The 23,079-nt window shown below is 43.1% G+C and overlaps 1 long non-coding RNA gene across 1 annotated transcript; it reads left to right on the forward strand.

Annotated features, from left to right (window-relative positions):
* Positions 1–10,970: 10,970 nt before the first annotated feature.
* On the forward strand, positions 10,971–14,227 carry LOC132249898 (uncharacterized). The gene is made up of 3 exons (XR_009461370.1): positions 10,971–11,224; positions 11,860–11,898; positions 13,548–14,227. It is a non-coding gene; the product is annotated as an uncharacterized LOC132249898 (long non-coding RNA).
* The last annotated feature ends 8,852 nt before the right edge of the window (positions 14,228–23,079 follow it).

The following is a 23,079-nucleotide window of genomic DNA, read 5'->3' on the forward strand; positions in this document are numbered from 1 at the left end:
TTCTCACTTAGTGAGTTGACAAGTGCTAAGATGAAACAGCAGCTAAGGAAGATGTTGCAAAAGTACTGCTACTCCTAGCAACAGTGACTGTGCATGCACAATATATAACATCTGATTATCCCCCCTCATATTTCTTTAAATAAAAATGATATATTTGCAATTGTGTCACATACTTTTAAATATTTTCTAAGTACAATTTAGCTAGAAGTAGAATACATAATAGAGGCAAGGAATAAAAAGTTTTATATTGAGAAAAATAACTAAGAGAACTACAGATAAAGATCTTTCTGCGAAAAAGCATATTCCAGCATTATGTGTTGGAAGAAATGGTGCATTTGATTTTGGTTCAGAATAGAAGTAAAGAGGACAATAGTATTCCACAAAAGATAGCTGCTATAATAATAGGAGACCAAAGTAAATGGGAAAAGGTTGTGGTAGTCTAGTTATCTGCCAGAAAAGGCCTAGACACAGCAAAGAGAAACATTTCACAAAAGAAAGCCCTGCAAGGAAGCAAAGTGAATGGAAGAGGTAAATTAATAGTTTCAGAGTTCCTATGAAGGACACAGTTAGAAGACTGTGCATCTAGAAATAATTCCCCCACCCATTTTCTCAGAAAGTGTATTTACAAATCAGAATTTACCAAATGTTAAAGACTGGGGCAAATTAATGAATGTACCTTATTTTGGTATACTCATTTGACAGAAGTATTAAATATTTTTAAAGATTTTTATGTTGCTTCCTCTTGATAGCAGTTTTAAAGGCAGAAACACATGGTTAGAAATCTGAAAAGCAAGCTGCAAATATTCAAAGTGGAGTGCTTTTTCACTAATTTTATGGCTTATTTATTTTACCTAACAATTTATCTTTTATTTGCCTACTAATTAAACTACAGCTTCTGTAGATAGCATTCATTATGGTGACTTTTAGTAGTTATCTTCATGCTCAAAAGCATTACATTTGATTATGTGAAGTGGGAGATTTTTTCTATTAAAAAACAAACCTCAAACAGATTGAACCAAGCAAAATACGTATTTCTGGCTCATCAAATCTGCAGTAGCATAAGCTGTCTTTCAGTTGTATCTTTTATCGTGAGTCTTATGTAGATGTTTAAGATGGTGGCATATAAGAGATTTTATATTGTAGGCTCCAGTGCACATCTGTTGGATAACTGACAGCTTCTTTGAATTTGGAGACAACTTGGTCAGAGGTTTGAAAATCTCCAAATAGAGGTTTTGAACTGAAAGCATGGTACATGTGGCACCAGCTAGTAATACAACACAACAAAGGGTCTGATGTGAGATTTTAACATGTGTAAATGTACAACTTCACACAATTTCAAATAATGCTTTAATGGCAAAACAACTTTTGGAAATATTTCTAACTTCTATATGATCACATAGTTCTAATGGCCTCTAACCTATGGCTCTGATTTCCACTCTCTGGCACTCTCCACTTGGGCTAAGTGAGATTCCCTCACTTCACTTAGAGCAGCTCCATGAGCTGTATTGCCTTTTCTGAGTGAAGAACATCTTTCTTGCTTTGGACCTGCCCTCTGCTTCCCATAGTCACCTCTGTCCCTACTACCTCCTCCAGAAAAGACCCTGACATACCCAAAGAGGGCTTTGAAGAGGTCTTAGTGGGAAAGAACAGATATAGTGCTCTGGACTGCCCTGCCATGCACAGTAGAGTTAGCCTACTGGAGAGTCTTCTTGGTAAAGTCACTGAACTACACCAGGGATTCTAAATTGAACTAAACTGGGATTATTTTTTTTATTCTGTTACAGATTTCCTAGGTGACCTTGAAAACATCATATGATTAATCTATATCTCAATTATCAATTGGTAAAAGAGGAGTAAGTTGAAGAAAAAGCCATACACGTTTGGGAGTCATTCAAATATTATGTTAACATGGAGCATATAAGTGCTTAGATAGAAATAGAAAGAACCTATCAAGTAGATCACATTTACTGGCTTTTTATTCACATTTACTTAAGTGTAAAGTTTTATAAACAGATCCTAAAGCTGCTGTAAACTAGTATAGCTATACTGATTTTTACAGAGCTATGCTGGATTTATACCAACTGAGTATACCAAATGGCCCAAAGGGTTCAGTATTGTATCACAAGTCTCCTGACCTGTTCTGTCATTCCATCTTTACATTCTTAGGTAGAGTATTTTGCTCTCAAAAGATTTCAGAATAAATGTTTCACTATATTTTATTTTCCCTAGCTGAATAAAGCAACTCAAACTGCAAAACAATTGCTTTCCTTTTATTTCATGCATTCACAATCATGCAGTGTCCCTTTAAATTGTATTCTCTATGCTAAGACAATATGTTATCAGTTATATTTCTCTTGTCTTATACTACAATTGTTTAAGAGAAAATTACATTGTTTATATATATTTTGCTACAGTTAACACATTATCTAAAGTACCGAGTTGGCTGATAGTGCAACAAGGGAGTTTACTGTATGCCATAAAGCATTACAATTGATGTTAAATTGCATTCAGCATGGAATTATAGACATTTAAACATCATTTAAGAGGAAAATATCTACTCAAGGGATTCAACTGACATCATAAACTGAGAGCAACACTTCAGCAATTTATAAACCTCTGAGTAGAATTAGTCACATGGATCTAACTTTTAAATACCATCTGCATTGTATTGATTTCTTATTGCATTTCTTAAATGAATTTGATAAGTGTTCATTTTTTATTAATTTTGGAGTAAACAATAGGGCTCTGAAACATAGTAGGGGGCCAGGTGATAAACTACATGAACAATTTGGTTCATAATGGTTGCAGAATAACCCAATTCTGCAATTTGATGCAGAACAGCTCAGCACACACAACTTTTCTGAAAACCCACAACTGTTTTCTTCATTCACCTTGCTAGACCTCATTTTTGTCTTTTATCAATTAACACTAGGTCACCCCAAGATACCTGATATAGGCAGGGCCTGTCCTGGGAGACCATGGAGGGCAATGCATCCCTCCACTACCAATTGCAATCTGTAGCTTGTAGGAAGTTTTCTACCTAAACATGCTTGGCCCATTTTTGCCCAGCTTTCTGCAAGTACAAGACGACATATACAACACAAAGCTTTACACAAGGACTGAACTTCAAGTGATATTTCAATGGGTTTGAGCTTTGATGAGAGTATTTCACTCAAATTTAGTACGTTGCTATTAAAAAGAAAGGACTCTCTCTTATCCATTTACCCATTTAAAAAGTCTGTGTGTGTAAGGTTAAATTCATCTTACATTGAAGAATTCCCAAGAAGAATAGGGAAAAGATCATGATAAATTTGAAAATACAGAGCCTTCAGATATGGATACTCGAAAGTAATAAAAATCCAACTAGTTTGATCAATAGGAAACTGATACAGTTGTTTTGTGTAGTCCAACCATTCCTTCATGTCTGGTTGTTCATTGGAACCGGATTTTTTGATTTTTCACACCAACACTAGGTAGTACCTGTTTCATGGAGAAAATATCTGGGTCTTCAGCAATCTAGGGTCACTAGGCCCTTTCCTAGTATCAGTGGCAGCTTTCCAAATATTTTCTTTAGGAGTGAAGCTGTGTACAATTTTTTGAACACTAATAATTTTGCCAAAGATGGAGTTCAGGGGGGAACTGACTGTATTTACAAAATTGGTTCAATTCTGCAAGAACAAATCCAGAAAAATATAAAAAAATATTGGGCAGGGATTTTTTTAACTATGAAAGCATTTCATTTTTGCATTTTTCAAAGCAGTAATGCTGTCCTAGAACCCACTTGACTGCTAGCTGCATGTTTAGACACCTAAATTCTTTGTAATCTGGTCCCTACAACTTCATTTAATTTTCAGTGAGATTTAGGGGCCTGGATTGCAGAGGTTCCTTTGAAAATCCCAGGTGACTGGCAGGGCTATCAGATCTGAGTCACTCATGCTGAATGATCCAGTATTTAGTAGCCCTTAGTCTGACTGTTCAGCTTGATGCTTTTGATACAGGTTTTGCCTAGCTTTTACTTTTCTTCTACGTAGACTAAATACATTTCTCTAACTATATGGGAAATCTATTATGTATAATAACATATATACTGAATCATATTATCATACTGAATCGTGATATATGATTTTCAGTCAAGTCACATATTACATGGCAGTAATTTAGAGTTAAGGATATATCACTGCATGCTGGATTTTGTATTTAGCTGATAGCTCTTTGGGAAAGAATCCCATTGACTTTAATGGTATTTTGGATAGGCCTTTGGTTGGGTGGGTGGCAACAGCTTTTCAGTGTTAAATGAAAAAAGAAAAGAACATTCCTCTCCAGCACAATCTGTCATTTGGCTTTGCTAATCTGGCCAAATTACAAGAAAAATACTGTAAACACAATGGGATATGCTAAGCATCAGACCCTTAGGTGTCATCCACAACATTTAAAAGGCAGAAAATCTGGGACAGCAGATGCATTGGTATGTCTGTGTTGTGTTTTATTTCATTGCATATGGTTCTGTATTACAACAGATTGAAATTATGGTAATGCTACTCATGCCATAAAAGTTAAGCTTGTGTCAGTAGTTAGCCCTTTGTTATGAATCCTTTTACTCAAGAGTCCTAATTCTGAGTTATAAAACATTTCTCTGGCTAAGCACTGAAGACTAGGTCAAAATAAGAAAATGTCTTCAACAATATCTTCATTTGTATGCCCAGAAAATAAAAGGGACAGAATTACACTTTCAATGCATCAAATCAACGTTAATTTATATGTGGGAAACTCTTCATAGTTTTGTGCATAATTGAATTATGAGATGGATGTCCAGTTTGTGAGGAAATTGAACAGGGAAGAAGAAAAGAGGAGGGAAGGAAAAGATGGAAGAGAGAAAGGATTAGGAGAACAGGAGTCCATCTAAGATACAGTTACAGCAAGAAAGACTGAAGTATATTAATCAAAATTATGTTCTTTCAGCAGTCAAGGATTTCCAACAATTTTATTGCACCTTCTTCATGTCATTCAAATACTTAATTTTATGATTATAGCAATGATTCTCAACTAGGGTGCAATGGCACCCTGGGGTGCCTTGCGATCTTTTCAAGGGTATCATAGAGTTAGCACTGTTAGGTATGCAGACATCATTCAAAGATAGACCCAGAGTTTTCACATGAGAATCCATAGTATTCATAGATTCATAGAAGTAGGGTCAGGAGGGACCTTGCAGATCATCAATTCCAACCCCCTGCCCTGGGCAGGAGAGAAAACCAGGCTCAAATGACCCCAGCCAGGTAGACATCAAGCCTCCTCTTAAAGACCCCCAGGGTAGGAGCCATCACCACTTCCCTTGGAAGTTGGTTCCAGATCCTAGCCACCCTGACTGTGAAGTAGTGCCTCCTCATATCTAGTCTGAACCCACTCTCTAACAATTTGTGGCCATTATTCCTTGTTACCCCAGGGTGTGCTAGGGGGAACAGGTTCTCTCCCAAGCCCTGCTGGTCCCCTCTGGTGAGTTTATAGATGGCCACCCTCCTTGGCCCTGCTTGAGATGCATCTGTTTATGCATGACAAGGTACGGTTAGCCCTACTGACCGTGACCTTGCGTTGTCAGCCCATGTTCATCTTGGAGTCAATAATGACTCCAAGATCTCTTTCTGCCACTATGCTCTCAAGAAGGGAGTTTCCAAGCTTATAAGTGTGCTACTGGTTCCTACTGCCCAAGTGCAGCACCTTGCACTTGTCAGTATTGAAACCCATCCTATTTTCATTAGCCCACCCCTGTAACCTGTCCAGGTCCTGCTGTAATCTGTCCTTCCCTACTAGTGTGCCCACCTCACCCCAAATCTTGGTATCATCAGCAAATTTAAACAGGCTGCTTTTCACCCCATCGTCCAAGTCACTAATAAAGAAATTGAACAGTGCGGGCCCAAGGACCAAGGCCTGGGGGACTCCACCGGCCTCTTCCCTGCAGGTTGAAAAAGACCTGGCCACCACTACCCTCTGAGTACAACCCTTCAGCCAATTTGCAATCCATCTGACTGTGTAGGCATCAGTGCCACAGTTACCTAGTTTTCTGATGAGAATGGGGTGGGAGACAGTGTCAAAGGCCTTGCTGAAGTCCAGAAAGACTACATCCACTGCGACACCGGCATCCAATGCTTTTGTGACCTGATTGTAGAAGGCAATCAGGTTGGTCTGACAGGACCTGCCCCTAATGAAACCGTGCTGGTTGCCCTTGAGCATTATCTGTGCTGCTGGCCCATCACAGATGTGCTCCTTGATGATCTTCTCAAGGAGGTTCCCCAGGATTGAAGTAAGACTATTGGGCCTATAGTTGCCCGGGTCCTCCCTCTTCCCTTTTTTGAAAATGGGGACCATGTTGGGTTTCTTCTAGTCATCTGGCACCTGGCCAGAGCACCATGAATACTTGTAAAGCCATGCCAGGGGCCCTGCAATAACCCCTGCCAATTCCCTCAACACCCTGGGGTGGAGAGCATGTGGACCTGCTGATTTGAACATGTCCGTCCCCTCCAGAAGCTCTCTAACCTGGTCCTCGCCAACCTTAGGCCTGGCAGCATTTCTCCCAAGTCCATCCGGAATCCTGGTCAGGGAGTCCTGGTCCCTGCACAGGAAAATGAAGGTGAAGAATTTGTTAAAGAGGTCTGCTTTTTCCTCTGGTGCAACCACCAGATTGCCCAGCATATCCTGCAGGGGCCTCACATTACCCGGTGCCTTCTTCATTCTCCCTATATATTTAACAAAGGACTTTTTATTATGTTTGAACCATGATGCTAGCCCTAGCTCCGTATCTGCCTTAGCTTTTCTAACAGCCCCCCTACAGACCTGAGCAGTGGAGGTATACTCTTCTTTGGTGATAGTCCCTCCCTTCCACTAGGTGTACGCCTCCTTTTTGGCAATCAGGCATTCATGAATGCCCTTGGTGAGCCAGGGGGGCTTTTGGGCACTCTTGCCCCCCTTGTTTCTTGTTGGGATTGTCACCCCTTGGGCTCTGGGTATTGTCTCCTTAAGGAACGACCACTCACCTTGGGCACTGAGTTCCCCTACTCTCAAGGACTCCTGTGCCTCTCCCACTAATCTCAAATTGTTGAAGTTGGCCTTCTTGAAGTCTAGGGCTACTGCCTTGCTGCAGGCCCTTGGCACCCTGTGCTGGATGGTGAATTCCAGCAAGTGATGATTGCTATCACCCAGGTGGTCAAGGACCTGGAGCCCTCTTACCAGGTTGTCACCTGTGGCCAAGACCAGATCCAGCAGGGCATTCCCCCTGGTAGGACTGTGCACCTCCTGGGTTAAGTGGAAGTCCTGTGTCTCAGCCAGGAACCTCCGTGAGCAGTCTGACCTGGCTGACTGCTCCTCCCAGCAGATGTCCAGGTAATTTGGATCACCCATGACAACTACATCCCTTACCTTAAGTGCCTCCACAAGCTGACCTGAGAATTCACGATCCAGCTCTTCCCCTTGGTTGGGAGGTCTGTAGTAGACCCCCACCATTAAGTCCCTTTCCCCATGACCCCCCTGTATCCTGACCCAGCGCACTTCAGCCTGTCCTTCCTCTGACCCCATCCTGCTGGTGGAGGATGTGTATTGCCCTTTGATGTAGAGCGCCACACCCCCGCCTTTCCTTCCTGTTCTATCTCACCTGTAAAGCCCATAGCCCCTAATGTTAACCGCCCAGTTGTGGGATGAATCCCACCAGGTTTCTGTGAGCCCTACTATGTCTGGGTTTGAACAGGCTATTAAAAACATTCTGACCTGTTTTAGTTTTTCCAAGTTCTTTGGAACAGAATAATTACTCTGTTATTTTTTCATAGTCAAAAAAGAGTGAAAATTAAGAGCTGTCAATTTCCAAGGGTCTACCAAGAGGTGCCTCAAGTATAAGGAGGCTGAGAACCACTGGATTACAAGGTATTTGTAGATAACAGTAACAGATTTTGTGCAGCTAGAATTACACTGTTTACAACAGGAGAGGTATCTGCAACAACTCAAAATCTTCACACTTCCAAGTTTTAGTTTAGGACTGTACAAGTGGAACACGTCACTTAACTTCTCTAGGCTTTTCAAAATGAAGATAATATTTATTCCTATTTAAGGCTGCTATAAGAATTAATTATCTTGCATTTTGAATATCCCTAAAAGATTAAAAGAGTTGTATGCATGCTAAGTATTTCTTTAAAAAACAATATAATACTAAACTTAATTATAAATATTTTTATAAAAAAGAAAGGATAGGCTCTGCTCTTGAAAAACAAATAGAGGAACCCCACCACTGTGCAATGTTAGGGTAAGAAAAGCAGTTATATTGATCTAGCTTCTCTTCACAGAGCTTTTTTATATAGGACACAATCTCATATATCAGATAGCATTTCATTATTTTTCTAGACATGATAATGCTTGGGTCATATATCATATTTTCTAATAAATCTTAGATTTGCAAGCCTAGCAGAATATCAATAACACTACCTCTCAAAACACAGCTTGCAGCACCATATACACAATGTTACATCTTTCGTATGTATTTTGCAGTTTATCAAAATCAGACATGACACCAGCTGTAAATGATATTCACATTTAGCAAGTAATGATACATCTGCCTCCTATCATGCCCATATTCCAAAGGTTCACGGAACAGATATTTTGTTTTAGTAACAACCTGCATGCTAAATTGAAATACCATTAGCTTAAGCAGATCAGAAATTGAATCCTACGTGATAATGAGTTTTGGAATACAAGCCAAAATACCCCTGTTACTGTAATTTGGATAACAGAGTACTTCCAGGCAATAGGGGTTTGCAATTTTACATTGATACTCTTCCAGGCACTGGGATACTGCAACAGATTCTGGAAAAAGTGTTTTAAGTGTTCATCCAAAAGGTAAAAACATCATCCTGTTAAATATAATGTTAAGCCTATGTAACTCAGCTAGCAAGCTAGCAAGGTTAATGGTGAAGTACAAGAGAGAAGGTGTAATAAATCAATGTTTCTTTTATGGACTTATCTTTCTGGTCCATTTTATTCAACTCCTGGTTTTCATGGTTCAATTGGCAGGGAGACAGAATCATTTGTTTGATTACACTATAAAACCAATCAAATTTAGCAAATTCTGACAGTCTCAAATCTACAGTCATTTAATCAAGTTGCACTTATGCAACTTCAGTAGGACTACTTAAGTAAGTGCAACTCAACAGAAGTGTGGGCTTCAGAATTGTGCCATCAAACCCTGCATTTCTAAGATATTATGGTATGACATCTTAAATTCCTATGGCTGTAGAGCTACAGTATGCTGATTTTTATGTGAAAGAAAAATATGTGGGGTAAAAAGGAAAAAAAATAATAATCACAAGATGTATTACTTTGTGTAGCAGGGAGCCTGGGCAAGCCTGATTGGAAGACCTGGCCATGGAAACTGGGCCAGTGGTGAAGGAGTTAAAGCTGGCATGCTGCAGTGTGGTGCAGCTGACTCCCATAAGACCCCCAGGAATTCTGGTTCTCTTTCAGAAGGAAGTCAGCTAGGGGCTCCAGGCCAGCTCATTTGCTCCTGGAATGGGGAAAAAAAGGGGACTGATCTTGGATTCTGTGTAGAAGCATGGATGAGCAACCACAAAGGGAAGAGAAGAGCTCTGATCTCCAGAGAGGGTAGGAGATAGATCCTGAGGTTGCTGCTGCATCCTGGTAGGGAGATCATCTCCCCAGTTAAGGGCATGAGGAGAACTCTGATCTTCTTCCCAGGTGAAAGTACGTGGAGGCCGGAGGTAACATGAAAGAAAATGCAGAGAGATGGATTGTTGAAGGGCTATACCCATGCCTAAATTATATGAGACTGACTGCTGAAACAAATTGAGACTAGATAAAGGAGGGGATTGATTGAGCAGAGCATGGACTGTGTTATATGTGGCTATGACATAACCTAAAAAATAGATAGGGAGAGGGATTGATCGATTAGGACAGAGACTGTGTTATGAAGCATTCTGAAAGGGAATAAGGCCTGATCAAGGAATAGAAAATGATTAATCCGGACCCAGACAGTGCTATAAGAGGCTCTGGTATCTGTCAAAGCCCAGGAGATAGGAAAGTTAATTATGCAGAAAGTGGGCCATAATTATGTGAGAATCTGAAGGTGACTGAATACAAACTGAGAAGGAGCACTGATCAGTTAGAGTATAGACCACCCTAGCTGCAAATTAGAGTTAATTGAAGCTAGGTTATGAAGGGAGGTTGAGTGATCTGAGTGAGCTGCATCAGTGGAGATGAGGTTGCCCATTTCAGACTAACCAGGAAGAATATGATTAACCAAAAAGGCCTATTTCTGTGAGGAAGGGCTCAAATCATTCCAGGAAAAGGAATCAGGGATATAGCCCTGTGATAGACTGAGGCTGATGATGGGTCTGGTTGATGACTAATTTAATTTAGCTAAACATAGGACCTTTTCAATCAATCACAAACCAGGATCAGATCCTGGGAAGGTGTAGAAGACATAAGGGAAGTTCTGTGGAGGAGACCCACAGTCTAGAGGAACAGCAATTGGGCGAGAGATGGACCCTCCAGACCCGCGCGCGGGGCTGCTCTGCGCCCTGCCGGCTGTTGTCGTGTGGGGCTGGGGGCACTGCTCCCCCAGCTGCTGTGACCTGGGCTGGGGGTGTCAAGCCTTCCACGGGGGCACTGGGTACTGGCTGGGCTGGGCTGTGCCAGTGCTCCGGTGGGGAGTGGCTTGGCTGGAGGCTCTGGCACCTCTGGCTCGGGGTCAGACCCATGCCATAGTTGGGGCACGAAGGCATTTTACCCCGTGGCCGCACTGGCATGGCCGGGGAGGGGGCTGCCTCCTCTGGAGCGGGGCGCCCGGCGCTGCTGCTGCCCTGGCCCCCGCGAGGCCCCGGGCTGGGGCGGGCGGGTCCTAACGGCATCGGCGGAGCAAGAGCCCGCCCTGCTCTCATGCTCCGGGCCGGCGCCTTCCAGTGGGTGGGCGTGCACGCATCCCGGCCCCAGCGCTCCTGGCCCCGGGGCCGCTCCAGGACCTCCGCCCTGCCGCCCTCGCGCCTGCAGGCAGGTGGGAGCCGGCGGAGCTGCCCCGGCCCCGGTGAGGAAAGCTCGCTCCGTGCGCCCCGCCCCGCCCCGCCCGGGCCACGAGCGCGGGAGCTGTCCTCCCCGCCGTGCTGAACCTGCGGCGAGCCGTTTCCAAAATACCGACTGCTCGGAGAGCTGGTCGTAAGTCCGCGCGGTCGTTAAACAGGTAAGTCGTTAAGTGAGGAGTACCTGTAGTAACATCATAGTGTGGTGGGCAATAAATCAGTGAGCAGGGGAGTGGAGGAAGCCAGAACAAAGAACCACTCAGTGGCTAGCAAGTATCCACTGTTACACTTTTAAATTAGATTATTGCTCTGATGTTACATGACAATTCCAATATTTCTATGTGGAGTAACTGTGCTATTTTTATCTTTTTATTTCTGTTAGTTTCCTGGAGATTTACCTTCTCCTGTCATAACTTGTGACCTAACCCAAATTTCAAAAAAGTCAGCAGAGTTTTTCATTGACTTAAATGGGTGTTGGATCAGACTCTCATCTTCTTCAAGTTTATTCCCTTGCTGACAGTACATGTACAAGTTTGCATTGCCATGTGCATTTGATAAAAACTACAGTTAGTTTATTCCCAGTTTCCTGATTACTAGCATAAGACATAGAATTTCATTTCATTAGATCCCTTAAGTATGGGTTGTCATGTTACTTTCAGAATTATTCATGGATGAGTTGATTCACTGAATAATTAGTTAATGTTGCGTCTCTGTTAATTTGAGAACCAAAAATATTCAGGTAAATCTGAACTGAAAAAGTAGGTAGAAACAAATGTATACTTTCCATGTGTTTCAGGCACAGAACCTTCTTTGATCAAATGAAAAGAAATGGCAGGTCAGTATTAGAAATCTGGTAATCATCCTCATAAAACTTGTAACATAATTTTATAACTCATCTGGTCAGTAGATGTATTTGAGCATTCAATGAAGTCTCCAATCAACCCCTGTCACCATGGAGTGAAGTACTTCATTTGAAAATAGGTCAAGTTTGAGCCCATTAAAATTTGAATAATTTTTTTAACCCTCTCAATATAAATGATGCAAATCATGCTGTTCTAGATGATTTGACCAATCTGATAGTAGTGCAAGAACTCATCTAGTTGCATCTGAACTGGTCCTCAGCAGCAAATATTGACATCTGTCTACCCCTTCTCTGAATGCTTGAAAGAGTGACAATGTTGAGCCCTAGCTCAAGTCTGGGATCGTGCCCGGTATGCAAAGGCCAATAAAGATACCAGGGGTGAAAGTATAAAGAAGGTTTATTGCTAGCAATGAAAGGTGCTAGCGGAATAATTTCACATAACAAGCACCCAGATCACTATTTCTAAGCATCTTTTATACAGGAGTTTTTGAACCTTCATAAGCATCCTTGTTTGCTAATTGGTTATAAAGGAGTGACGCAAGGAGTTCTTTACTGAGCATGTCTCTATACCTGTGTTTTAGCCATGTATCTCATTTACATACATATGGGTTCATTAGCATACTTTTTCCCCACCTAGGGGCGTGATTTTTAGTATTTTAATGAGCCCTTTTAACCCAGTTCCCTGTTTTTTCCATTTTGTTTTCAAGCCCCCTTTATCTCAGACTGTCTCCTCCTTATCATTGCAGATGGGCATTCGTCACATAACATTTTGTTTGCTTCGTCTCTGAGTAGCGGTTTCTAGGTCACTCCTTACAACAGCTAGCTTATTTTTTTTATCCATTTTTATTTCAGAATTTCCTTTTCTGTTCCTGAACTTTTTTTGTAGTTTGCTACTGTCTTTAAGATGTAAAAGAACTCCAAGAGAATAGGTTTTTTTGCTATCCCTTTTTATATCCAATCACACCTTGCCTTTGTAGAAACAGCGAGCCCCAAGTATTCCCATTTCCCTCATGCACCCTAATTAGTTTTCTTTGGGAAATGATCCTTTTTTCATAATGAAAAATTTGGGAAGTGATTTAGAAACTGACCCATATAATTAATGTTCTATTTCTTTATTTACTTTTATAAAAGAGTTGGATCTAGCTGTCCCTAAGAGGCTGGTTGATACCGGAAACAAAACATCTGAATGATGTTTACCACTGTGGGTACAAAAATGAGATACCTCCTTATATGCCTCTGTAGCAAAACCCCCAGTTTTTTCTTTTTTTTTCTTTTAAAATGCATTCCCTCCCCTTCCCCAACCATTTCTGACTTTTTCTTTCCCTCTCTATTCCCTATAGATAAGTATAAGTGAGCTAAGACATAGGATAAGCTTCAGTATTTTCAGTGTTCAGTATTTTCAGTATTCAGTATTCAGTGTTCAGTATTTTATTTTGGTAGCAAGTTGTATTTGTTTTGTTTTTTCTCCTTCCTTATATTGTATAATTATTATGTTTATATTGATTTCTACTGTTCTATATTACTGTTTTACTGGTACTATATGATTTAGGCCTACATATGTAAGTCAGCATAAGTCATGTCAAGTTTCCATTTTGTTTGTCAAGTCTCCATTCTGTCCCCAGGCCTGGTTGTGTAACCCATGACTCACACCTACCCCACCTACGTAACTTGGTTCCTGAATGAATGGGGATGAATGAGGGTGCTTGAGAGACAATGGCAGTAGGTCTAAAAATAGCTCCCTCTGAATGACCGAACCATCAACACCAATACCTGGACCAATGATCCAGCCATTGGAACCACCCTCAGCATTCAAAAAACAAAAGATGAGGTAACCCACCATTGTGCCAGGCTGCACATGCTCAGTAAGAACACCTGGAACCCTCTGGTACAGGACTGACATTGCCTGGACAGGCCCTCCCCATAAGAGATTAGAGGTAGTCTGCCCCATAAAAGGGGTAGTGGAGACTGACTCCTTGGGACACCCTCTCTATCTGGACCAGCACCATGTCACACCACCTATCCACCCAGAGGCCCTGCCGGCAACCCCCGACTAGACAACACGTATTGGACAAGGATCCCGTTCCAGCCTGGATAGGTAGCTATCACCCCTCACCCCCTCTTCAATCAAGGACTTGGACTCTGCTTCTCTTCCTCACCTGGACTCCAGCCCTTCCACCGAGTCTCTTTCTTCTGCTGCCAGTGTGTGTGTGTGTGTGTGTGTGCGCGCGCGCGCGCACCAATAACTTCATGGGGCTGTGTAGTGTGTTGGCTGTATAATAAACCTATTATTTTGAAATTTTGAGTTGGTTTTTTGTCTGTTTCCTGACTTTTTCCTCCTTGCCACCACTTATCTGCCCCCCCAATATCTCAGCTGTCTGCCTCAGTTTCCAGCCCCAATCTACCTTAAGTAACCCCAAGCCTCATTTCCTCATCCAGCTTCTCTCTAGTCCACCAGTTCTAATCCTGGTTCTGGCAACTTTCACTCCCTACACTTTAACTCTCTCTCTCACCTTAACCTTCCCCCAAGTATCCCAAGCACACACATACACACTGTACCATCCAAGTTAGGAACTTACCTGTGTGTATGTGTAGGTGGGTTGTATGTGTGTGAACTGGTGAGTGTGTGTGTGTGTATATATATATACATATATATATATATGGCATTGTGTGCATGATATATGAATTAGTGATCTGTGTCTAACTTTTGGGGTGTATAGTGTATGTGCTTGAATGGTGATAGGTATGCATGTGCCTAGGCTGGTTTGGATGTGTATATGCCTGAGCTGGTAGTGTGTGTGTGTATGCACCTAATTGATTTGTGTGTTTGTATATGTGCAATTGTGTCACACCCTCCTGTCTAACAGTGAAATATTGAGATCCCGAGAGTCGGCCTGACCCCACAGGGCAACACCTCAGCCATCATAACCAATTTCAATAATTCTATCAATTTAGCTGGTGAACAGAAACACTTCTGCTCAACTTCTGTTCAACTTCTAAACAGACTAGTTTAGTTGGTGGAAGAAGAGGAATCTGTATTTCAGGGGTTCCCAACCCCTAGGCCATGGCCTGGTGCCAGGCCATGAAGGATTGGCTGCTGATCCACAGGAGAGCTGGCTGCCAGACCGGAAGTGACCACAGACTGGGAAACCATGGACCGGCAAACTGTGGACTGGAAGTAATCAGCATAGTGCAGACCGGCAGCCAACCCTTTTTTATACTGAGTATAAAAAAAGTGTTGGCTACGTGCCCACAGTTTGCCAGTCCATGGTCACTTCCAGTCCATGGTTTGTTTGTCCTTAGCATAAAAAAGTTGGGAACCTCTGCTCTATTTTAATGCTGGCTAACAGTGCTTCCAAACCACCAGCCAACCTGAAATGAAAGGAACAGGTTAAAATCTTTTCTTGATTCCATCCTTGATGCAGATAAAAATGTTTCCAGATGGCCTACTAGCTGTCAGTCAGAAACCTTATCCACATACCACTCTGACCATGCACTGAACCTTCAGAGGCTGAGCATGATCTTAAGAGTCCCAGGGGCTTGGCCTTGTCAAAATAAAATTGACATTCAAAATACAAATCCAAAGATTAAAGTCTGGGCTGGCATTGGGAATAGCTAGAAATTTGACTTAATAGGAGCCTTTCACCTGTGTTGCAACTTGCCCTGCTCATAGCAGGTTAAAGGAAGAATAATAGGTAAATAATTTTTCTTGGTCTTTTTGCTTATTCACTATATTTCATTGCATGCAAGGAAGTAGCTTGTGAGCTACTTCTAAATGCCCTTTTTTCACATGTCCTAAAGAAAACACAGGTTTCCCCCAATTTATGCGGTACATGTGTTCCTGGAGAACGGTGCATACATTGAATTTGCATAAAGGGAATTTGCATAAAGGGAACTCCCATCAGTGCCACCTCATTCCTGCAAGCAAGGCTGGGACTGCCAGTGGCATCAGGCTCTTCCTGGCACTCCAGGTGGGTGGCAGTGCTGTGAGGGGGGCTGTGGCCACCCCAAAATTCACTGTAGCCCCCAACCTGCCTGCTGAGCACCAGGGAGAGCCCAGTGGCTCTGCTGGCCCCAGCCTGTAGCATCAGCCTGCTGTTGTCTTGTGCTGAGATCTGGGGTCCTGCACCCCTCCCCAGGAAAGCCCAGCATAGCTCTCCAGCCCTCAGCCCTCCTGGGGGGTGCAGAGCAGCAAGAGCCATGCCCTGCTGCCCCACTCCCTTCTGCCCCATGCCCACTCAGTTCCTGCTGCCTTGCTGCCTGCTGCAGTCCAGGGTCTCTGCTTCTCCCTGCTCACCCCAGTCCCTGCTCCAGTGGCTGTAGGAACAGCCGATGCCAGCTGCCTGTAGCCACTCAGCTGCACTGTGCCCCAAACCTCCCGGGGCTCCATTTCTCCCCACTCACCCCAACTACTGCAGCAGACCTGGGAGCAGCCAACACCACCTGTCTGCACTGTGCCATGGGCTGCCCAGGAGCTGGGGTGAGTGGGGAGAAGTGGAGCCACAATTGCATAAGAGTGAATTTACCTTGCATATAAGGAATTTTCGGTAGAAAAAGGTTGATCGAATGAGAGCAAATTAGCAGATATGGAACCTGTATAAATCAAGGGAAACCTGTAGTAGTGAATCTACTATCTTGGAAGGCCCTGAAACTTTTAGTGAGGGTGTTTTTCCTCCTTTGTCCCACAGAATCTATCATTTTTCTCTGGGATTTAAACCTTCTAGAATCTTCAAAGTAATCCTATTGAATCTGTCCCTTTATAGCATAACCTGATCCCAATTGAACTCCTTTACAACAACTATCCTTTATCTTGTCAAGTGAGCTTTGGCAATATCCAGAATAACTTGAGCTCACTTGGGGAGGTGGTCAATCTCATTCTTCTCCTACTGGTCCTGTGCTTATCTCAACCTTGCAACTGAACATAGGCACCTTAGACTCTGCCTAGATTCCAACAAAGGTTTTTTTTTTTCTCCTGTCCTTCAAACCCTCGGCAATTGGAATGGGATAATACACAACCTGATCTTAGCATGGGTGGTGGCACCTGCACCCAGCACTCATTTGCTCATGGAGAAACTAAGGAAACCTGAAGAGACCCTTCCCTTTTCCTAAGGGAAAACCCTAGTCTTCATTTAGATTGAAAAATATGAAACAAATGGGTCTAGCATCATATAATGCAATAAAATCCTTGCAATATAAATGCAATCCTTGCATAGGAGCTCAGTCAGCTAGCCACCTACAGAAATTCCTTTCTATTTCTTCAGTATTACTGGAAACATATCCATTTGGCACCATTGGAGACAGCAAATTCAGCTTATAGGAAATGGGCCAGCTCTGTCCCACTATCTATCTCCTCCCACGTGCACAGTTCTGTGAAGATGAGAGAGGGGGCTTTGCCAGGGTGTCAGCCACTTTCAGCCTCACAATGAGCTCTCAGCCACACCAGTTCTGCTGCCACAGATTTTTTTTCATCCTTCTTGGCCACTGAAGAACTAATTTCCCTTCAGGGATGCTGTTTAGTCTCCATAGTAACAAAATAAGCTCTTCTAGAGAGATCTGCTCAACTGTGACTCCAGCTATTTTTCTTTTCACTATACCTCCCACCCCCCCTCCACACTGTTGCTACAGGCCCACACAAGCCTCTTTTGATATAGGCCAGGGCACATGGGCACACTAATTACATGTGCCAGCATGTTAGCTGCCTCCCTGCTACCTAAGCTGTTATTCTTAGCTAAGCAAATACTGGCTTGTCCCCATGGGGAAGTTACAATAGTGCACACTAGGGAGTGAATTTAGAGACCATCTCCTACTCTGCACTAACTCCCTGTGTGGACACACACAGTCCATGCTAAGCACTCCTTTGGGAAATGAAGTTTAGTACACTTTCCAATTATTAGATTAAAAGAAAGAGAATAACACCTTATTATTCTCCAGCAGTGTTGTGAATTTAGCCTTTAATTTCCTTCCACATGCTTGAAAAAAAAGTATTTCATTTTAGTTCAAATGAAACATTAAACTTAACACAAAAGAAAGAAAAATGGCTTTTGATTTTATCAAGGTAAAAAGGTTATATTTGGCTTGATCCAAGCCAACTATATATGTTTGTTATCTGTTTTTTGGTTCACTTTCTGTTGGCACATCTACACATTTATTAACATGCAGTGATTACTTGGCATTTAGTGTTTGTATAATCAATCACTAAATAAATGTGCAGTAACCACACTTACTGCGCAGTAGTGCTGGCAAACATTTTTTAAGTGATGCTACTGGGCAGTAGCATATTAACTGTCTGTGTTGTGATGCGCTACTGCACAGTATAATTAGGCTACTGAACAGTTAGTGTCTCGTGTAGATGTGCACACATTGAATTAATTGCACAACCTTATACATAACCAAGACAGTCAAGTTGTGAAGTACCCTTCTCAGACTCTCTTCTAATTTCATAAGCAGCTGTACAGAGAAATGGCACTTCTCACAGTATATCAGGACAAGAGGTATTATGAAAGAAGTTTGGTCCTTAAAAGGAATTGCAAAAAAAAGGAGAATGTAGTGGCCAAACTCTCTTCTCTCATCTTTACTTCTAGTCAGGGCTGAAACAGAACCTCCCAAGATTAGTAGAAAGACTCTTCCGCTGATGTCTGTCAGTGCTCGTTCAGGCTTTTGATATCCACTATTCCAGTTTGGGGGGAAAAAAAAAGCACATTTGTATTGAATGCATCTGTACTTTTAGACTGTAACAGTGGAGCTGACCAGCATTTGAACCTGAAGGATGGACCAAAGAGGACCTTAACAAGGGACTGAGAAGTATCATGAGACCTGGTGAACCTTGTAATTAATAGAGTGAGTACTTTAGGGGGCTTAGCAATAATATTATTTTTAAATAAAAAAAATTAACTTCAGTTTTTCTCCATTTTATTTTACCATTACTTTTATTAACACAGCATATTGAGCATAGGCGACTGGTAGGGGGTGCACAGGGGTGCACGTGCCCCTTCTGATGGGGCTGGTGCCCCCCCAGTGGTCGACACTGATGCTGTCAGTAGGGCTGATGCTTCCCCTGACAGGGTCAGCAGCTTCTGCGGATGCCCGCCCAGATTCAGGAGGCACCAGTCGCTCATGACATTGAGAATGTGGATACTTACGCTAAGGAACAGAGGCTCATGTATAGCTTTAGGTTCTCTCTAACTCCCAGGCAAGCACTACAACCTTCTTCTTAATACTGATCTGCACCCCATTATGATGCCTCCAGTTTGCCAGTTTCATCCTATCTTCTCTGATGGCAATCTCCCATGTCCCCTCTTGTATTGGTGGGTTATGGCAGACAGTGCATATCCCTTGGATATGCAGCATCTCCTATCCACATTTCTAGTGTGCCATAGAAAATATCCACATATAAGTTATCCTCTAGATCTGCTTCTTGCTTCTGTAGGCAGGGCAAATTTAACAGGGAGGTAGATAATATGGCCTATCCATAATTTGGGGAGACTAGTGAGTTTCTGGCCAGAAAGAGGCAAACTTTGGTGTTTCCTGCCTCCTAGCCACTTTATCCCAAATCCATTTTCTTTGCTTGTCCACCTGGCTCAATTTTCTCAATAGAAATTCCCTCAAAACTAAGGAAGGAGGGTATTTTTTAAAATATTGTTTTTATTGTCCACATAGGGCACTTTTACATGTGCTCCAATGTATTCTGATTAGAAAGTGTCAAAGCAAACTCAATGAATCCCTAGTCATACAGATAGGCATAACTGCCTATCCAGTACACTCGATTAATTGAGTCTGCTGGAGTTTTCCAATCAGAATGCTTCAGCGTCTTGTGTATTAAGTGTCCTGCATTTCAAAATGATGGCAGGTATGCCTTAACTAAAAAACAAACTTTAGTTAAAGCAAGCCCACCACCATTTTGACATATGGGATTCTGAATACATGAAATTCTATGGGCATTTTAATTACAGCAGCTCCTGAGAACTGCTCTAATTAACCCTTTTCCCCCCCCTTCCCCTTGGAGCACATGTATAGATGGCCTATGTTGTTAGATTTTCTCCCCAAAATAACTAAACCTTATCTATAACAACAATGCGTTAAAGAAACAGTGCCTAGGACTTTTAAATACTCTTATTTCTATAAGCATTTCAGGCCACTGGGCTGCTTAGAATTCACCAAAGCTAAGACAGTAAATAGCATGTTTTTTCTGCTTAAAAAAAGTGTATAAACTTGAATCCACTAGCAACCTTTGTGTAGGAAAGAAAGATTAAATATTCATACAATTTAGCTTAGTTCCAGCTTGTTTTCAATTAACATGGCACAATCCTCTCACACATAATAGGCTATTTTATTTTTGGTTTTAGTTTATCTATCTAACAAAATTAAGCTTTTAGGCTTATGAGTCACCACTATTAATGCTGTTGAAAATAAACTTTGTTAAATAGGTGGATATTAATACAAGAGAAAATCTTATAAAAGTTCAAATACCACATTTAATATTATTGTTATTATTGTTAATTTCTTTGGTGTTTTACAGTGAAATTTATGCTGGCAGATGTTCCCCCCAAAACCCTTCATTTCTTACAAGAATCTTTGTCTTTCTTAAAGTAATATTTTCTCATTAGAGCTAGGTCTACATTGTGGTGTTCGTGTTCCTTAGGTTCCTCACCATTTCCTTTCTAGAGTTGATGCCCATGGAGTTTGAGTGGATGGGCTGGGAAGTTTGCCACTGCAGGATAAATGTACCCTGAGATACAATAGGTGCCTACAGTTTTACTGGAAAACTTACCTAGCTGCCTAAATTTCTGATACCGTTCAAGAGCAGAACAATGTCTCTCTTGGCCGAGCAGAATATCTCAGTGCCTATCTTAGGCCTAAGGCAGTTTAGGATTCACAAGAATGCCTAAGGACTTGAGAGGCCCTTATCCAATAGGCACATTCAGAGCATGTGTAATATATGCAAACAGAACTGTGTTTAACACAAAAAGCGGTACACACTTTCCTTCAAAAACTCAGGTGGTGTTGGAATTAGCATAACTAGTAGGCCTGTGCAAAGTGGCTGCTATTTGCTTTGGATTCAGATTCAGCTGATTTGAGGCAGAGTGATTCGATTTGGTGATTTGAATCACTGACCTGAATCGATTCAGCTGAATCTGATTTGGAGATTCAGCCACAGCCAAATCAGCTGAATGTCTGAATCAGCCCCATCCCCACCTACTCTCAATGGCTGCCCCACCCACTTTCCCAGCTTCTGGCTCTTAAAAAAAAAAAAGCCTGACACTCACTGGCTGCTGCCAAGTGGGGGGAGGGAGGGAAGGTGATCCCTGCTGTCCCCTGGCATGCGGAGGGCTCTTCCACAAGCCCACCAACCTCCCTGTTCTCCTAGACCCCTTTCCCCATGGCTGCCCCACCCACCCAGCCTCAGCTCCCGGCTCTTGAAAAAAAAAACAACAAAAAAAGCCCCCTCTCACTGGCTCCTTCCAGGCAGGGGGCGATCCTTGCTGCTCTTCACTGCACCATGCCACATAGGGGACTCTTCCATGAGCCTACAGAAGCCCTGAGGCTGCTGCACCAACCAGTAAGTGGGGGCTTTTTTTTTTTTTTTTTTTTAAGGGCTGGGAGCTGCAGCCAGGTGCCCATTGACAGGGCTAGGAGCACGGGCGGGGGTTGGGAGGTTCATGGCAGAGCCCCCCATGCAATGCAGGGCAGTGGGGGGCAGTGGGGATTGCCCATCCTGCCTGGCAGCAGCTGTTGAGCAGGGGCTTTTTTTTTTTTTAAAGAGTCAGAAGCTGGGGCCAGATGGAACAGCCATGGGGGGCAGGCTGGGAGAGCAGGCAGGGATCAGGGGGCACTCAGGGAGGCTGGGAGAGCAGGCAGGGGATGGGGCCTGGCAGGGGGCCCCCCATGGCCCCCCTCCTCAAGCCCCCCCTCCCCTGCCCTTCCCTGCCCCCTATTTACCAGCATGCAGTAAGCAGGGTGTGCCTGAATTGCCAAAACTCTCTGAATCTTTTCTGAATTGATTCAGAGAGCTTTGAATCAATTCAGACCTTTTAATTGATCTCCTGATTTCATTTGGATTTGGCGATTTGGCCACCAAATTGGGCCGAATCTCCTCCGAATCAAATCAGCACCTGAAGCTTCACACAGCCCTAACAACTAGGGGTAGCAAGTAGGGCAGCAAGTCTGAGTACTGATTAGAAGGGGCACTAATTAGAATGGCAGTCCTTGGAGAGCCCATGCAGTGGCTACCTCGTGTTTTCATAGATTTCATAGACATTAGGGCTGGAAGGGACCTTGGAAGATCATTGAGTCCAGCCCTCTGCCCAAAGGGCAGGAAGTCAGCTGGGGTCATAGGATCCCAGCAAGATAAGCATCCAGTTTCATCTTGAAGGTGTTCAATGAAGGTGCTTGAACAACCTCTGGTGGCAGGCTGTTCCAGACCTTGGGGGCTTGGACAGTAAAGAAATTCTTCCTTATGTCCAGCCTGAAACGATCTTGTAGTAGTTTGTGACCATTCGACCTCGTCATCCCTTGGGGTGCTCTGGTGAACAAACGTTCCCCCAGATACTGGTGGTCACCCCTGATAAACTTGTAGGTGGCCATCAGATCACCCCTGAGCCTGCGCTTTTCCAGGCTAAAGAGCCCCATGGCTCTCAGCCTGTCATCGTAGGGTCTGCTTCCCTGACCTCTGATCATGTGTGTGGCTCTTCTCTGGACTCTCTCAAGCTTCTCCACAACCTTTTTGAATTGTGGAGCCCAAAACTGGACGCAGTACTCCAGCTGCGGCCTCACCAAGGCTGAGTACAGGGGGAGAATGACGTCCTGGGATTTGCTTGAGAAGCATCTATGGATGCAAGCCAGTGTTTTGGTCGCTTTACTAGCCGCAGCATCGCATTGCAGGCTTATGTTCATCTTGTGGTCAATGATGACCCCCAAGTCTCTTTCTTCCATAGTGCTAGCCAGCGTAGCACTGCTGAGCCTATAAGGATGCTGCAGGTTTTTTTTCCCAAGGTGGAGAACCTTGCATTTATCAGCGTTGAACACCATCAGATTCTCGTCCGCCCACTTGTTGAGCCTGTCCAGGTCAGCCTGGATCATCCGCCTGTCTTCTGGTGTGGATGCTTTGCCCCAAAGTTTGGTGTCATCTGCGAACTTGGCCAGTCCGCTTCTGACTCCAGT

This window comes from Alligator mississippiensis, chromosome 4, assembly GCF_030867095.1.
Source record: "Alligator mississippiensis isolate rAllMis1 chromosome 4, rAllMis1, whole genome shotgun sequence".
NCBI classification, from domain to species: domain Eukaryota; kingdom Metazoa; phylum Chordata; order Crocodylia; family Alligatoridae; genus Alligator; species Alligator mississippiensis.